General features: G+C 40.7%; 1 protein-coding gene across 3 annotated transcripts in view; it reads right to left on the bottom strand.

Moving 5' to 3' along the window:
- The window catches only part of LRRC4B (leucine rich repeat containing 4B), a 316,729-nt gene that overhangs the window by 261,681 nt on the left and 37,793 nt on the right, over positions 1-17,255 (bottom strand). The window lies entirely within an intron of this gene.

Below are 17,255 nucleotides of genomic sequence, written 5' to 3'. Positions count from 1 at the left end.
CACCAGGAAGAGGCATCACCAATCCGGAGCCTCTTATTCTGGTCTATAGAGTCTGAACCTGCCCACAAATCATAGTAGCAGTTCCGCTCATCAACGCGAATGGGTGTAACTGCTCTATAAATTGTTAGCAGCAGTATTAAATGCGTAATAAGTTTATACACAGCCTGGTTCATGGGTTTGTGAACTGACTGTGTATCGATGGACAGAACTGCGCACCAGATAACATACACTGTTGTACATTGTTGTACTAAATTGACACAACAATGGAAGATTTGAAACTTCTTCTTGTGTTTAAGCAAAAAAGTGAGATCATGACCTCAGTTAGGTCCAGTCTCGAGGGATCTTTCTTCATTCTGACCTCTGGAGTCCAAAACTAGTTCATCATATACTGCATCAAAATCCTATTCTGAAGGCATGGGGAATGTATGGGTCAAAAATGCATTATTTAATCTTGCCTTTTCATGTTAGTAAGTGAGTGAACAATTATTGTTTGATGTGTATATATTTTTTCTTTTTTTACTTGTATCGATGTACAAAAGGTCAATGTAATTAATCTGCCCAATGTTTATTTTTTTTCAAAGAATATGAATATGACTGTACAAAATAAACACTATAAAGGTTTGTTATATTATTGGACATTGGAAGAATACACTTAACAAAAATGATTAGGCAAAATTACTTAATCAAAAAATACAATATCGATGATAACATATTAAGCTTGAGATCTCTTTCAGATATAATAACTTAGTTGATTCCCTGCCAAACAAACAAAAATTAATCTATACATTCTGCTGGCAGAAATATTAGCAAGTGTACATATTTTAAATTCAAACAATTGTTCCCTCCCCCACTTATAAATGAATTCTCATCATAGATCTCAAAGTTGACAGCATAGACTATGTCAACTTTTGGGTGGAAGGGTGGGCAGGAGAATCCTCCTGCAGGTGGTTTTTAAGCTCTCCATTAATGCAACTACAGTATATCTGCTGTAGTTGCTGTGGCTTGCTAGTTGTTGCTGTGGCCTGCTAGTAAAGCACAGGAACAGAGTGACCGATGTTGCTGACCTTTCAGCATCCAAAGGAAGGATTGCCTTGCTCAAAGAGGTGTTCCCAAGCAGGTCCAGAGAGGAAATGGAGGCTAAGTGGGTCTGGAAGGATGGTGTCACATTGTAGTATCACCCATGGCTCTCAAATCATGACAAAAAGAAACGCCGTTGACATTTGGAAAAGTGAGATGCAGAAGATTTCTGTTTGATTGTTTCTTTGAAACCAAACTTTTGCAAAAGAGTAATTTAATTTAATCTAAAATTTAGAAATCAAAACGAAGAACTTAATTGCCAGAATGACCTTGAACAGAAAGAAAAAAACTCATAAAACTCATATGTAGCAAGTTACATCTGCTATTACCAATTTGCAGTATTTGGAGTTTTCCTCGAGCCAAAGTGACATGTGCTCCTGAATTCTATTGTAGCTTACTCAAGGGTATTTTAGCAGTTTGTTCAAATTCTCTTCCCAGCTACTGTGTATCTCTCACCAGCGGATATCATTGACTCGATCCTATTAACTTGGTTTAGTCTTTGGGGTGGCCTTCTTACACTTTGGTCTTTAAAATCTGTCAGAAGACAGAGATAACTAGCCAGTCCTAGCCAGTCCTAGGACCTACACAATCTTGATTCCATAAATGGAGATGCTTTGTGCTAGATAGGACTTTATTACTGAATGTAAACTATAAACTATGACCAAAATGTATCTACTGCCGTCTGTCCAGACTAAGAGCCTTTTCCTCCTCCAGTTACCCCAGCTCCCAGAATTTAATTACGGATGCTATCATCTTTGTGTGATGTTTCTTTTAGTAAATAGTGTTAATCCAATGCTGACAATGGTCACATTGTGTGAACTTACCTCCTGAGTTAACACAACACTGAGTATACGGACAGTATTACTATGCAGACAGAATTTCAGAACCTTTAAATCCTTTTATCATTAGTCAGACAGTTTTTTTCTATCATAACACAAGTGACTTGGTCCCTGTTGACTGAATTCGTACTGTTAGTAACCGGACACACCTTGTCAAACATCTGTCTTGTCACGAGTGTTACTCAACCAGAAAAGTAAATCTTTTTAAATGTCATGTCTTCTCCTCTGCCTGTTACTCGTTTCAAATCTCTCACACTCATTCTCAACACCCGAATGTCATCCTTGCTCTCTGATACTGAACAATATAAAGGACTTAGTTGAGATCTGAGCGAGACCGTGGTTTATTTCCTAATCTAGAAAGCCATTACATCTCTAATATTGAGAAAGAAAAAGTCATTATTAAATTCACTTTGACTAAACTAGACCTGTCAACGTCATGACTGAACTCATCTGTAGAAAAAACAGATTCATTTGTAGGTTCTGAAAGTTTGGGAAAAAAAGAATAGTTGCTACATATGTTGGAATTAAGATCTGCAATGGGAAGGGTTATTGGTTAGGAGATCGATATGTACAAGAGTTTTAGAGTAACTGAGAAAAAAGGAGAATTTAGAAAGAAAAAAACAGAAGCTATTTCTTCTAATGCAAGCACGTTCCTCATACACTTGGGTTTTGATTGACTGCACCAATTTGCAAGAAAATTGGGATATCTTGCAAGTTACAGATTACGGTGACAGGACAACATATCACAATATAACTGAGAGTTTCCAAGTCTTTATTGGATGTTCACTGGAAAATACTATTAAACACTGCAGGAAATGAGAGGCACGCACCAAAACAAGCTAAATATGTTTACATTAATGCCAACTCCATTAACAGATTACCATAGGGAAAATCAGGAGAGACACACTATATATATATATACATTTATTTATTTAGTCTATGCTTGGGGGTTTATTCACTAAACAGTAAAGTGGCATACAATTACACATTTTGTGACAAATTAGCGGAACTAGAAAAATATGAATAGTGGGAACAATTTAAAATGGTAGTTTAACGGGGGCAGAGCCTGGCAGCCATCCTGAGCGGTCGCACACTAGAAGAGCTCCGCACAAAAACGCTCAAATCCAGACAAAATCGGGGCATAATCCTCGCAAAACGACAACTAAGCGACCTGGAGAGGGGAGCCTAAGACTGTGGAGACAAGCGTCAAGCACCCCGACCAAAATCAGCGGCTCCTACCTGGGGATAGACCTGAGGCCTACAAGAGGCCTACTCAGCTACAACGGGGGAGGTGGACGATCTCTTACGTTGACTGCAGCCCACTAACCTGGAGGTCTCCCCAGTACACTCTCTCCCCCTCCCCCCCCCCACCAGTGAGGGTTATCCCGGCAACCAAAGCCTGGGATAAAGCATAAAACAACTACAGTGACTGTCCCACACTGCTGGCACAGCACTGCACATCATGGCAGTCACCACGTGTAACCCACTGAATGGCGTCCCGCTGCCGCCCCTTGAAGAAAGGCTGGATCGCCTATTCGCCACCTTTTGGGCCAAAATTTATCGCCAAGGGTGCACTGAAGAGGAAACCCCACCAGCAATGACCCAAGGAGAGGCCATGCTGAGAACTGCGGCTCCCGACCGGGGCGCTGGCAACGCTCGGAGAGCAGGAAGGAGGAGGCAGACGATCCGACACAAACCTCTAAACTGCAACCCCAGACCAGCGGTGAGTCGTCCTACCCCCCAGCAGGGACTACCCCTTCGCAGTCTCGCAACCCTCTGGAAAGCCGGAGCTCACCAGGTGGGGAACACGCACAAGAGACTGCAGAGACCCAAAGTGGAACCATGCCGACCACCCACTACATCATTGAGAACTCTCACCCAAGAGACTGAACTGCCTCACACCACAACGACGACCAAAGCAGCTCCCAGCCAGACATCCTCTCCGGCCATAAAGCTCCTGTGCAAGCGGGGCATTGGCTGAAATCGCCACACCAGCGACGCGCTGGCCCTCAACCATGAAGTGCAGGCAGGTCGGATGACTTGCGCAAAAGCCCCACACACTCACACGCTGGGACTCTCGCCTGCAGCCAACATTGATCAGATAAACGTTCATTTGTTTAGCATATAAGTTTAGAAATAACCACAAAGCATACTAGTGTCACAAACGAGTAGAACAGCCTGTAACCTACCTAAAGGAGAACCTAATCTACTGCAATATACATAACAAAGTGTTTCTTGAATTACTTCTATTGTTGTACTCTACCTATAATATAAAATTGTGCATATGTAAAACGTGATATGAAAGCCTGAGGAATGCCGTTGGGGTACCTCATGCCTGTCTGTAATATTCTAATGCACAGCAAAAATATAAAATAAAAATAAAATAAAAAAATGGCAGTTTAACAACCACTAAAGTCTGCAAGGAGTTTCACGTTGCCATCCCAGGGTAGGTAGTCAACACATTTTCAAATGGTTGGACTCTTACCTGGATCCCTACGTCACCAGTGGGCAGGGTTGGACTGGGAAAAAAAATCGTCCCGGGCATTTTTCAATCAGGGCAGCCCCCTATGAAGGGGCGGGGCCAGATAGGGTGTGTTTTGTCATCACTAATGACAAGCAAAGTGAGCATGTTGGTTCAATGCGCAGAGCCGCGCTGAAGAGCTCTGGCATTAGAAAAAGGCCCTGAATTTGTTCTGTGCAGCGCAAGTAAATTTAATAACATGCTTGCGCTGTGTTTGCTTTTAAATTGTCTCTGGTGTCTCCACAAGTGGGATACCAGAGGACAAAAGGGCCAGGAAATTGTATGGTGCATGTGTTTGGAGCCTGCTTGAGGGATTGCGTGTGTGTAGAGTGAGCTGATTGTGGTGTGGTATTGTGTAAATAGGTCAATTTAATTTGGGTTTGTGGTGTAATATGTGTGGCTAGGGGCTGTAGAGAGTGTGTGTGTATAGGGGGCATAGTGTTATAGGGGATGTAGCGAGTGTGTGTATACGGGCTGTAGTGTGTGTGTATAGGTGACGTAGTGTGTGTAGGGGTTGTAGAGAGGGTGTGTTTAGAGAATGTGGTATGTGTTTGCTGACAAGGAATGCAGTGTGTGTGTGTGTGTGTGTGTGTAGGAGATCTAGTGTGTAAAGGACCCAGAGTGTGTATAGGAGATTGTGTGTGTGTGTGTATAGAGGACTAAGAGTGCATATAGGGTAAGGGATCTAGCGTGTATCTGGAGCGTAATGTGTGTAGTGGTGCAGTGTGAGGGGTGCTGTAGTGTGTGTGTATATATATATATATATATATATATATAAAAAATATATATATATATATATATATTTGGACGTATTGTGTGTATGTGTATGTGTGAGGGGCGCAGTGTGTTTGTGTGTGTATGTAAGAGGGGTGCTGTGTGTGAGGGTGTTTTTATCTGCCGTCACATTCTAGGTTTCTAATTTTCTTTGTTAACTCACTGAGGGTTATTTTATATATATATATATATATATATATATATATATATATATATATATATATTTAAAATAATCTCCAAAATAAAGGCTTGCACTCACGGTCTGTTGTTAGGATTAAAACACTTCTTCTTTATTCCATATTATTAAAATATAGTTGCTGTCATCTTTGTCGACGTTTCAGCCACATCAGTGGCTTTCATCAGGACCAACTGAGCTGAGTTGGTCCTGATGAAAGCCACTGATGTGGCTGAAACGTCGACAAAGATGACAGCAACTATATTTTAATAATATGGAATAAAGAAGAAGTGTTTTAATCCTAACAACAGACCGTGAGTGCAAGCCTTTATTTTGGAGATTATTTTATATGTTTTTGGCTATGGCTAAGATGCACCCGGCATTTTTTGACAACCTATGAGTGTGTGTGCTGGGTACAACTGGATACTATATATATATTTATATATATATATATATATATATATATATATATATATATATATATATATATGTGTGTGTGTGGGAGTGTGCTGTGTGCTGTGTGTGTGAGCGAGGGTGCAGTGTGTCTGGGTGCACTGTGTGTGTCTGGTGCGCTGTGTGTGTCTGGGGGCACGCTGTGTGTGTCTGGGTGCTGTGTGTGTCTGGGTGCTGTTTGTGTCTGGGCGCTGTGTGTGTCTGGGTGTGATGTGTGTGTCTGGGTGTGCTGTGTGTGTCTGGGTGTGCTGTGTGTGTCTGGGTGTGCTGTGTGTGTCTGGGTGTGCTTATGTTTGGGTGCTTTGTGTGTCTGAGGGTGCTGTGTGTGTCTGGGTGCTGTGTGTATCTGGGGGTGCTGTGTGTGTCTGGGGGTGCTGTGTGTGTTTAGGTGCTGTGTGTGTCTGGGGGTGCTGTGTGTGTTTGGGGGTGCTGTGTGTGTTTGGGTGCTGTGTGTGTTTGGGTGTTGTGTGTGTCTGGGGGTGCTGTGTGTGTTTGGGTGCTGTGTGTGTCTGGGGGTTGTGTGTGTGTGTGAATGTATTTTTTTATTTAAATTAAAATATATATTTTTTATTAATAATTAAAAAAAAAGTTATGTCCCCTCCCTTCTTACCTTTACCCTGGGAGGGGGGGAGCCGTTCTGCCTGGGTGTGGGGAGCCGTTCTGCCTGGGAGGTGGGGGAACCGTTCTGCCAGGGACGGGGGGAGACGTTCTGCCATCCTTCCCTGGTAGTCCAGTGGTGAGAGTGAATTCTAGCCTGCAGGCTAGAGTTCACTCTCGCGAGATCTGAGCGTTGCCGTGGTAACCGCGGCAACGCTCAGACCTCGCGAGATGACCTGGCGAAGCTGCTGGCTAGAGGTCCGCCGGTCCTCTCTCCTGCCTCCTTCCCCAGCCGGCGGCCGCATCTCAGTGCCTCTGGGCCGGTGAGGGAGATCTTTGATCTCTCCACCGGCCCATGGAGGCACACAGCGGGGCCGGCGCTCGGATGGCAGGAGAGATCTTGTGATCTCCCCTGCCAGCCTCGGCCCCACGGCCATCGCGGCCCACCGGGCATTTGCCCTGTGTGCCCGATGGCCAGTCCGGGTCTGCCAGTGGCCCATCCATCCTTCTTGCGGGTGTCCGTGGCCAATTAAAGTGACCCTTTAGTTTTAACTTTGCAATCTAAAACATTGCCGTTTAGTAGATACAGCAATGCTATGATTGCAGGGTTCACAAACCCCTAGATGTGCTTATCCCTTGAGAACCAAGTCAGGCTTGTTTCTCAATCAAATGCTTCTCCTAGAGGACCAATTGATTGGTGCAGTGTGGCAATTTTCCATGCACGGGGACAAGACTCCCAATGCTTTCCTATAGGCAAGAATTGGATTAGCAGAGATCATCAATATTGATTATCTCAGTCAAAGAGGCAAGGCGAGCCTACAGTGTTACGTGTTCATGTTTGTATACCTAACGCTATAGTGTTTCTTTACTGATGTCTAAATAAAGACAAATTAGATATTGCTAAAGTGAAATACAAACTCCTGCATTACTGATATCCAGAAGACCAGAAGGACAATGAGAATTCCAGAACAGTTTGACTACATACTGTGGGATGGCGCCATGAGATTCCTGCATACACACACACATAAACACACACCTACACAAACACACATGCACGCACACAAACACGCAGACACACTTAACATTTGTATCCATGTCTCATTTGGGGCAGTTTACGAGTTCCCAGGTTTTTTGTTTTGTTTTTATTTCAATGAGAAAAGTAGTTTTTTGCTGAAGTGTGAATTTCTTTGGAATTCAAAATTAATTTCAAATATTAAGTCAAAATGGCCCAAATGGGAAATTATTGAAGGCAGCTATGTTTTTGAGTTCAGCTTTTTTGCTAAATAATTTTAATTCCCAATTCATTTCTGTCAATTCACATGTTAGTAAATAACTTTGAAAAAATTTTTCATTTTTAAAATCTACTGAAGCAAATCTCTCCATTTGTCGATCCCTTTTCACTGACAGATTGCATTTCTGTTACTCCCAACATTAAGTAGGTTAATACACTCAAACACGTGAGTTTTTATTGGAACAAAGCAATGCTACTCCCACCTGCAGGGCTTTACTGACAAACAATTAACTATTTTCTGCACCCTTTGTTTAACCGATGAACTCACGCCTGACTTACCTACATCACATGCAAACAACATGCAGGCTGAAGGGAAGATAAGGAATTAGTTCTGTTCTCAGCACTCCTACTGTCATATGTGGAGGAATAGGAAAATAATATAGAAGCTCATTGCTTGAAATTCAGTATGACAGCTACTGCCCCTGATCACAGACTTCAGAACTCTTTCATACCTACCAAGTGTCCCTATTTAGGAGTACAGTCCCTATTTTCCCTCTGTCCCGCTTTTCTAGGAGCTCTATATTGTTGGTGTGTCTGAGTGTATAAAAGAGCTCTACAACAATAATACTCCCAGTAATGTGTCTGAGTGTACAAAAGAGCTCCACAGCAACAATACTCCCAGTAATGTGTCTGAGTGTATAACAGAGCTCCACAGTAATAATACTCCCAGTAATGTGTCTGAGTGTATAACAGAGCTCCACATTAATAATATTCCCAGTAATGTGTCTGAGTGTATAACAGAGCTCCACAGCTCTAATACTCCCAGTCATGTGTCTGAGTGTATAACAGAGCTCCACAGCAATAATACTCCCAGTAATGTGTCTGAGTGTATAACAGAGCTCCACAGCTCTAATACTCCCAGTAATGTGTCTGAGTGTATAACAGAGCTCCACAGCAATAATACTTCCAGTAATGTGTCTGAGTGTATAACAGAGCTCCACAGCAATAATACTCCCAGTAATGTGTCTGAGTGTATAAACAAGCTCCACAGCAATACTACTCCCAGTAATGTGTCTGAGTGTATAACAGAGCTCCACAGCTCTAATACTCCCAGTAATGTGTCTGAGTGTATAACAGAGCTCCGCAGTAATAATACTCCCAGTAATGTGTCTGAGTGTATAACCAAGCTCCACAGCAACAATACTCCCAGTAATGTGTCTGAGTGTATAACAGAGCTCCACAGTAATAATACTCCCAGTAATGTGTCTGAGTGTATAACAGAGCTCCACATTAATAATATTCCCAGTAATGTGTCTGAGTGTATAACAGAGCTCCACAGCTCTAATACTCCCAGTCATGTGTCTGAGTGTATAACAGAGCTCCACAGCAATAATACTCCCAGTAATGTGTCTGAGTGTATAACAGAGCTCCACAGCTCTAATACTCCCAGTAATGTGTCTGAGTGTATAAAAGAGCTCCGCAGTAATAATACTCCCAGTAATGTGTCTGAGTGTATAACAGAGCTCCACAGCAATAATACTCCCAGTAATGTGTCTGAGTTTATAACAGAGCTCCACAGCTCTAATACTCCCAGTAATGTGTCTGAGTGTATAACAGAGCTCCACAGCAATAATACTCCCAGTAATGTGTCTGAGTGTATAACCAAGCTCCACAGCAATAATACTCCCAGTAATGTGTCTGAGAGTATAACAGAGCTCCACATCAATAATACTCCCAGTAATGTGTCTGAGTGTATAACAGAGCTCCACAGTAATAATACTCCCAGTAATGTGTCTGAGTGTATACCAGAGCTCCAAGTTAATAATATTCCCAGTAATGTGTCTGAGTGTATAACAGAGCTCCACAGCTCTAATACTCCCAGTCATGTGTCTGAGTGTATAACAGAGCTCCAAAGCAATAATACTCCCAGCAATGTGTCTGAGTGTATAACAGAGCTCCACAGCTCTAATACTCCCAGTAATGTGTCTGAGTGTATAACAGAGCTCCACAGCAATAATACTCCCAGTAATGTGTCTGAGTTTATAACAGAGCTCCACAGCTCTAATACTCCCAGTAATGTCTCTGAGTGTATAACCAAGCTCCACAGCAATAATACTTCCAGTAATGTGTCTGAGTGTATAACAGAGCTCCACAGCAATAATACTCCCAGTAATGTGTCTGAGTGTATAACAGAGCTCCACATTAATAATATTCCCAGTAATGTGTCTGAGTGTATAACTGAGCTCCACAGCTCTAATACTCCCAGTCATGTGTCTGAGTGTATAACAGAGCTCCACAGCAATAATACTCCCAGTAATGTGTCTGAGTGTATAACCAAGCTCCACAGCAATAATACTCCCAGTAATGTGTCTGAGTGTATAACAGAGCTCCACAGCTCTAATACTCCCAGTAATGTGTCTGAGTGTATAACAGAGCTCCACAGCAATAATACTCCCAGTAATGTGTCTGAGTGTATAACCAAGCTCCACAGCAATAATACTCCCAGTAATGTGTCTGAGTGTATAACAGAGCTCCACATCAATAATACTCCCAGTAATGTGTCTGAGTGTATAACAGAGCTCCACAGTAATAATACCCCCAGTAATGTTTCTGAGTGTATAACAGAGCTCCACAGCAATGATACTCCCAGTAATGTGTCTGAGTGTATAACAGAGCTCCACAGTAATAATACTCCCAGTAATGTGTCTGAGTGTATAACAGAGCTCCACAGCTCTAATACTCCCAGTCATGTGTCTGAGTGTATAACAGAGCTCCACCGCAATAATACTCCCAGCAATGTGTCTGAGTGTATAACAGAGCTCCACAGCTCTAATACTCCCAGTAATGTGTCTGAGTGTATAACAGAGCTCCACAGCAATAATACTCCCAGTAATGTGTCTGAGTTTATAACAGAGCTCCACAGCTCTAATACTCCCAGTAATGTGCCTGAGTGTATAACAGAGCTCCACGGCAATAATACTCCCAGTAATGTGTCTGAGTGTATAACCAAGCTCCACAGCAATAATACTCCCAGTAATGTGTCTGAGTGTATAACAGAGCTCCACATCAATAATACTCCCAGTAATGTGTCTGAGTGTATAACAGAGCTCCACAGCAATAATACCCCCAGTAATGTATCTGAGTGTATAACAGAGCTCCACAGTAATAATACTCCCAGTAATGTGTCTGAGTGTATAACAGAGCTCCACAGCAATGATACTCCCAGTAATGTGTCTGAGTGTATAACAGAGCTCCACAGCAATAATACTCCCAGTAATGTGTCTGAGTTTATAACAGAGCTCCACAGCTCTAATACTCCCAGTAATGTGTCTGAGTGTATAACAGAGCTCCACAGCAATAATACTCCCAGTAATGTGTCTCAGTGTATAACCAAGCTCCACAGCAATAATACTCCCAGTAATGTGTCTGAGTGTATAACAGAGCTCCACATCAATAATACTCCCATTAATGTGTCTGAATGTATAACAGAGCTCCACAGCAATAATACTCCCAGTAATGTGTCTGAGTGTATAACAGAGCTCCACAGCAATAATACTCCCAGTAATGTGTCTGAGTGTATAACAGAGCTCCACGGTAATAATACTCCCAGTAATGTGTCTGATTGTATAACAGAGCTCCACAGTAATAATATTCCCAGTAATGTGTCTGAGTGTATAACAGAGCTCCACAGCGATAATACTCCCAGTAATGTGTCTGAGTGTATAACAGAGCTCCACAGCTCTAATACTCCCAGTATTGTGTCTGAGTGTATAACAGAGCTCCACAGTAATAATACTCCCAGTAATGTGTCTGAGTGTATAACAGAGCTCCACAGCTCTAATACTCCCAGTCATGTGTCTGAGTGTATAACAGAGCTCCACTGCAATAATACTCCCAGTAATGTGGCTGGGTGTATAACAGAGCTCCACAGCTCTAATACTCCCAGTAATGTGTCTGAGTGTATAACAGAGCTCCACAGCAATAATACTCCCAGTAATGTGTCTGAGTGTATAACCAAGCTCCACAGCAATAATACTCCCAGTACTGTGTCTGAGTGTATAACAGAGCTCCACAGCAATCATACTCCCAGTAATGTCCCTGAGTGTATAACAGAGCTCCACAGCAATAATACTCCCAGTAATGTGTCTGAGTGTATAACAGAGCTCCACAGCAATAATACTCCCAGTAATGTGTCTGAGTGTATAACAGAGCTCCACAGTAATAATACTCCCAGTAATGTGTCTGAGTGTATAACAGAGCTCCACAGCTCTAATACTCCCAGTCATGTGTCTGAGTGTATAACAGAGCTCCACAGCAATAATACTCCCAGTAATGTGTCTGAGTGTATAACAGAGCTCCACAGCTCTAATACTCCCAGTAATGTGTCTGAGTGTATAACAGAGCTCCACAGCAATAATAATCCCAGTAATGTGTCTGAGTGTATAACAGAGCTCCACAGCAATAATACTCCCAGTAATGTGTCTGAGTGTATAACAGAGCTCCACGGTAATATTACTCCCAGTAATGTGTCTAAGTTTATAACAGAGCTCCACAGCTATAATACTCCCAGTAATGTTTCTGAGTGTATAACAGAGTTCCGCAGCAACAATACTCACAGTAATGTGTCCGAGTGTATAACAGAGCTCCACAGCAATAATACTCCCAGTAATGTGTCTGAGTGTATCACAAAGCTCCACAGCAATAATACTCCCAGTAATGTGTCTGAGTGTATTACAGAGCTCCACAGCATTAATACTCCCAGTACTGTGTCTGAATGTATAACAGAGCTCCACAGCAATAATACTCCCAGTAATGTGTCTGAGTGTATAACAGAGCTCCACAGCAATAATACTCCCAGTAATGTGTCTGAGTGTATAACAGAGCTCCACAGCAATAATACTCCCAGTAATGTGTCTGAGTATATAACAGAGCTCCACAGCAATAATACTCCCAGTAATGTGTCTGAGTGTATAACAGAGCTCCACAGCAATAATACTCCCAGTAATGTGTCTGAGTGTATAACAGAGCTCCACAGCAATAATACTCCCAGTAATGTGTCTGAGTGTATAACAGAGCTCCACAGCAATAATACTCCCAGTAATGTGTCTGAGTGTATGACAGAGCTCCACAGCAATAATACTGCCAGTAATGTGTCTGAGTGTATAACAGAGCTCCACAGTAATAATACTCCCAGTAATGTGTCTTTAAACTATAATAAATGTGTTTAGAAATCAGTCTGTGTAAATAAGATACATTGTTCTTCTAAATTTTATTTTAGTTCTATAAATTGTTATTTATGAACACATCCTTACCTACGTGTTGGGAGATATAGGCTTGTATTATTGCTCTCTAACACATACAGTCATCTAAATCCTGGCAATCTTAATGAATTGGTGTCTAAACCCTTAATTTATCTGACCGGCGTTGCTAGACTCAGCTCCTCTGTCAGGCAGAATGGTTAAAGGTGCCTTAGAAGACAAACTGTCCCAAGTAAGATGAGGGAACATTCAGCCAGATTTACATCTCAAGTAAAAAAAAACAAAAAAACAAGTTCTCTATTGCTTGTGTCATGATTTTGGACGATGCACAAAAGATCCAGGGACTACATTGAGTTTCTCACTTTTTCTCTCTGTAAACAAAAAACATGTGCAACTGTCATTTAATTAAAGTATTTAAAAAAATATAATTAAAAATATCAAAATAAGTCTAAAAACAAATAAAAAGCCCACTTGTGGCCACAGTAGGCACCCTTAGTAAACAGGTTTCTGCCTTTTGGAAAATCCAGCCTAATGGCTAATGATGTTGCTTTTATTTCTTTTAACCCTTTCACATCAAATCACGTACAATCATGACGTGCAGTCACAAAAAAACTATCCCTAGAGGAAAAGTGACTGTGTTGGTGCGTCATTGCTTCCAGTCAAGACATCCAGACTTGCATACCGTGATAGTCAGATCTCGAAGCTGTCGGTGTCAACCAATTACTGGCCTAAACCTTATGAGCAGATCTATTTGTTCACACATTTTAAAGGTTTTTTAATTATTTCAATGATAAACAACGAGCACTATATTTATATAGGGTTTAAAAGTTAAGCTCTAAATGCTCTTAAAATACAGTGTATAAATATATGTTTTTTGCGTTCAAAGGAATTTCTTGTAATATGCCTCAATTCATACAAGGTCCCACAATATTTTTTTCGCTCCCAGGATTAAATGACCACCATATCTTAATGTAGTGGTCTAGATGCAGTAGTGGTCTAGCTTTAACCTTGCGATGTAAAACATCTCAGCCAGCGAGGCAGGGTGTCTGTAATGAGACCAGCATGGAGACGAAAGACGGGTAAGTAAAAGTCACCTTTCAAACTCTCATGGGGTACACCTACATAGGTAGGGAAAGAATATAGGAAAACATGTTTGCATTCCAAATGCTATTGTTATTATTATTATTAGAGGAATTTATATAGCGCCAACAGATTCCATAGCGTTTTAAAATATAATGATTCTTTAAGGATAGAATGCAAGTGTGTTGCCTTTTTATCTCTTTGTTTGTTTGACTTTCTACATTCCTTCCCATTTACACCATTGACTTATAGTCATTCGATCTATCCCTTGTGACAATACGCTGCCACTCGCTCGATTTCTTTGACATTCGCTACTTTCGTCTCTACTGCTCTAATAGATAAGAAGGTATTTTCATTTTGTTTCCATACCTCTGGTAAAGTTCCAGCTTCGTTCATCATTTCAGAAATCAATTTGCTCTGATGTTTTGTTAAATCTTTACTTAGCTTTAATAGAATTATATAGCTTTAAAGAAATCCCTGTTTTCTCCTGAATCCACTCTGTCATCAAAAAGCATGTGTTTTCGGACTAACCACAAAAAGTTGTTTATATAATATTTACCTTTTTCATAGTATATCTCCCATTACTCTTATATGCTTGTTATTTATAACTTGCAGATGTAAATAATTTAGTATTCCTTCTTCATAATGATTGACAAACCTATGTATTTCAACATATTGTAGCTTTTTCTGACTCTTCAGTATATTATTGCAAACAAGAGTGGAGACTGCGAGCAGTCCTGTCTTGTTCCATATAAGATGGTAAAAAAAGATTGATTGGGTAAATGGCAGAATTGCTTTTTATTTGTGGTAAATTAAGTTGAAATATTTTTTTAAATGTTTTATGAAAATTCAGCCAATTCAGTGTCTGCTTTGGCAACGCTTAAATCATTTTGTTTGCTTTATCGAGACACAGATGCATTGCGGCCTAGTCTTTTCACAGTTTCACATGAAATCTGGCCGTCTTATTATGCTGTGTGGTAGGGACAAAGCCTGGATCATCTTGATGTTTTTAATTCTTCAAATATTTTCTCCATCTGTTTGGTTGAAAATTTAATTAATAACTTAAAATCTGACTCATAACATAAACAGATTTGTGATTGTAAGGCAGTTGTCTTTACACCTTCTTCAATGTATAAGTTATGCTTGTCCTTTGTGGGGCTCTGGCTACTTTTTCTCCTACAAATGTGAAATTAAAACAACATTGTGGGCATCGTAAGCACTTTATTTTATTGAAGTGGTGTAATGCCTGGAGTCACCTGGCGCTGTCCATATGTTTAATGTTAAACCATTTTTTTTTAGATGTAACAGCAAATAAAAGTACTAAGACTGTTGCTCGCACTCTGGGTAGTATTGGGTATGAGGAAGCATTAGTTCAAGCAGTAATGGGCGGCAGCGAATGGTTAAGAGTGTTAGCCGGCCTTTCTCAACCTATCACAGCTCCCATTTCTGGTATAAATTGGCCTGGCTATGAAAGGTGTGTAATGTCCTGCCGTGGGAGCTTGGCTGTGAGTGAATTAGAAGCATCATTCAGTGTTAAAGTATTTGGACAGCGGCAGGGGACTTCAGACACTATCACTACTTTGATTAAATTAAATGGCTGTAATACTTAGAGTGTTCTTTTAAACATTCGCTATAATCAAAGAGACACTGCAGAATTTATAATGCATTTTTGAAAGGAACTTCTAACTTTCATCTTTTTTTATTTTCATCTTTTCTACTACTTTGTTTATTTCTTTATCTCATCTTGCATTTTCTTTAGATCTCATTTTTTTTTTTTCATTTTCCTGTTTCTGTTTACTCAATTTATTTAACATATTTGCTATTCATTTCTCTGGTTTCCAAGGAATCAACACATGCCTGGCTGTAGGAAGTTTTAAACATACCTACTGTTACCTGTTTTATTTACGGTAATATTTTTATGGAAAAGCATTTTTATGCATGGAAATCAGAATAGTCTGGATAAAATCGAGATAGGAAAAAGGGGGGGAAAGCAAACAGTACAAAACAAAAGGAACATTAAGATTTAGCCTGTTTCTGCAATAAAAAGCATCACACAGCTGTGAAAGAACATATATAAAAGCTACGTTATGAAAAATAAAAAAATGTAAAGAGGTGAAAAGGTCTATTTTTCATACATTTTCTGCACAATTTGCAGTAATAAACACTCTCGGAAGAAAATGTCAGCATATAATTTGTGGCAGTTTCCTTTAAATATGTATGTACTTTTTCTGAGAAAGGGATGTGTCGAGGTATTATCAGATTCTGAACTAGTAAAAAAAATATTTTTAGATTTAAATGAGTCTAGATATATGTGTATCTTCAGTTTACGATTCTGAAATGACATAGTGTTATACATGTACTTAACAAAGGTAGAAATTGTATAAATATTTTCATAGTGCGAACCAATGCTATATTAAAGGGACACTATAGTCACCAGAACAACTGCAGCTTATTGTATTTGTTCTGGTGAGTAGAATCATTCCCTTCAGAGAAAATGCAGTGTTTACATTACAGCATAGTTATAACTCAATTGGTCACTCCTTAGATGGATGCTAGAGGTGCTTCCTGGGGCAGTGCTGCACAGTGTGACTGACATTCAGTGTCTCCACCCTCTGCATGGAGACACTTAACTTTCCTCATAGAGATGCATTGATTCAATTAATCTCTATGAGGAGATGCTGATTGGCCAGGGCTGTGTTTGACTTGCACTGGCATTGCCCCTGATCTGCCTTCTTGACAAGCTCTGACAATCCTATGTCTAAGCATTGTGATTGGCTCAGAGAATCCCTTCTGGTGATGTCAGTCAAGCAGACAGATCAGGAGCAGAGTCAGCAGCTGCAGACTTGAATATAAGTAAAATTTTACAATATTTAGGGATGCAAGGGGAGGTTCAGGGGGGCTAGATGGCGGTTTTAACACTATGGGATCAGGAATACATGTTTGTGTTCCTGACCCTACAGTGTTCCTTTAAAGGAATGTCTGCAGGACCTAAGCATTGATGGAAGGAAACTTTACGTAGGCTTCCTGGTTTGGATGACACTTGGAAGATTTGTTTGGACCGTTCGGTTGTTCTGTCGTTCTGTCAAACTTCTAAACTCAGAAACTAAATGTAAAATCAAATCACAATCCAAATCCAACTCGCAAAATGGCGCCATGGTAGCGCCAAAAAAAGATGTGACTGATGGAAAAAAAAAAGATATCAGGGGACAGTTAATGAATGTTGGCTTTATTCACAGATCAAGTGGGCAAA

The sequence above is a fragment of the Pelobates fuscus genome, chromosome 11 (assembly GCF_036172605.1).
Source record: "Pelobates fuscus isolate aPelFus1 chromosome 11, aPelFus1.pri, whole genome shotgun sequence".
Lineage (NCBI taxonomy): Eukaryota > Metazoa > Chordata > Amphibia > Anura > Pelobatidae > Pelobates > Pelobates fuscus.
The sequence above is the reverse complement of the archived record's forward strand: the minus strand, read 5'-3'. Positions and strand labels throughout refer to the sequence as shown.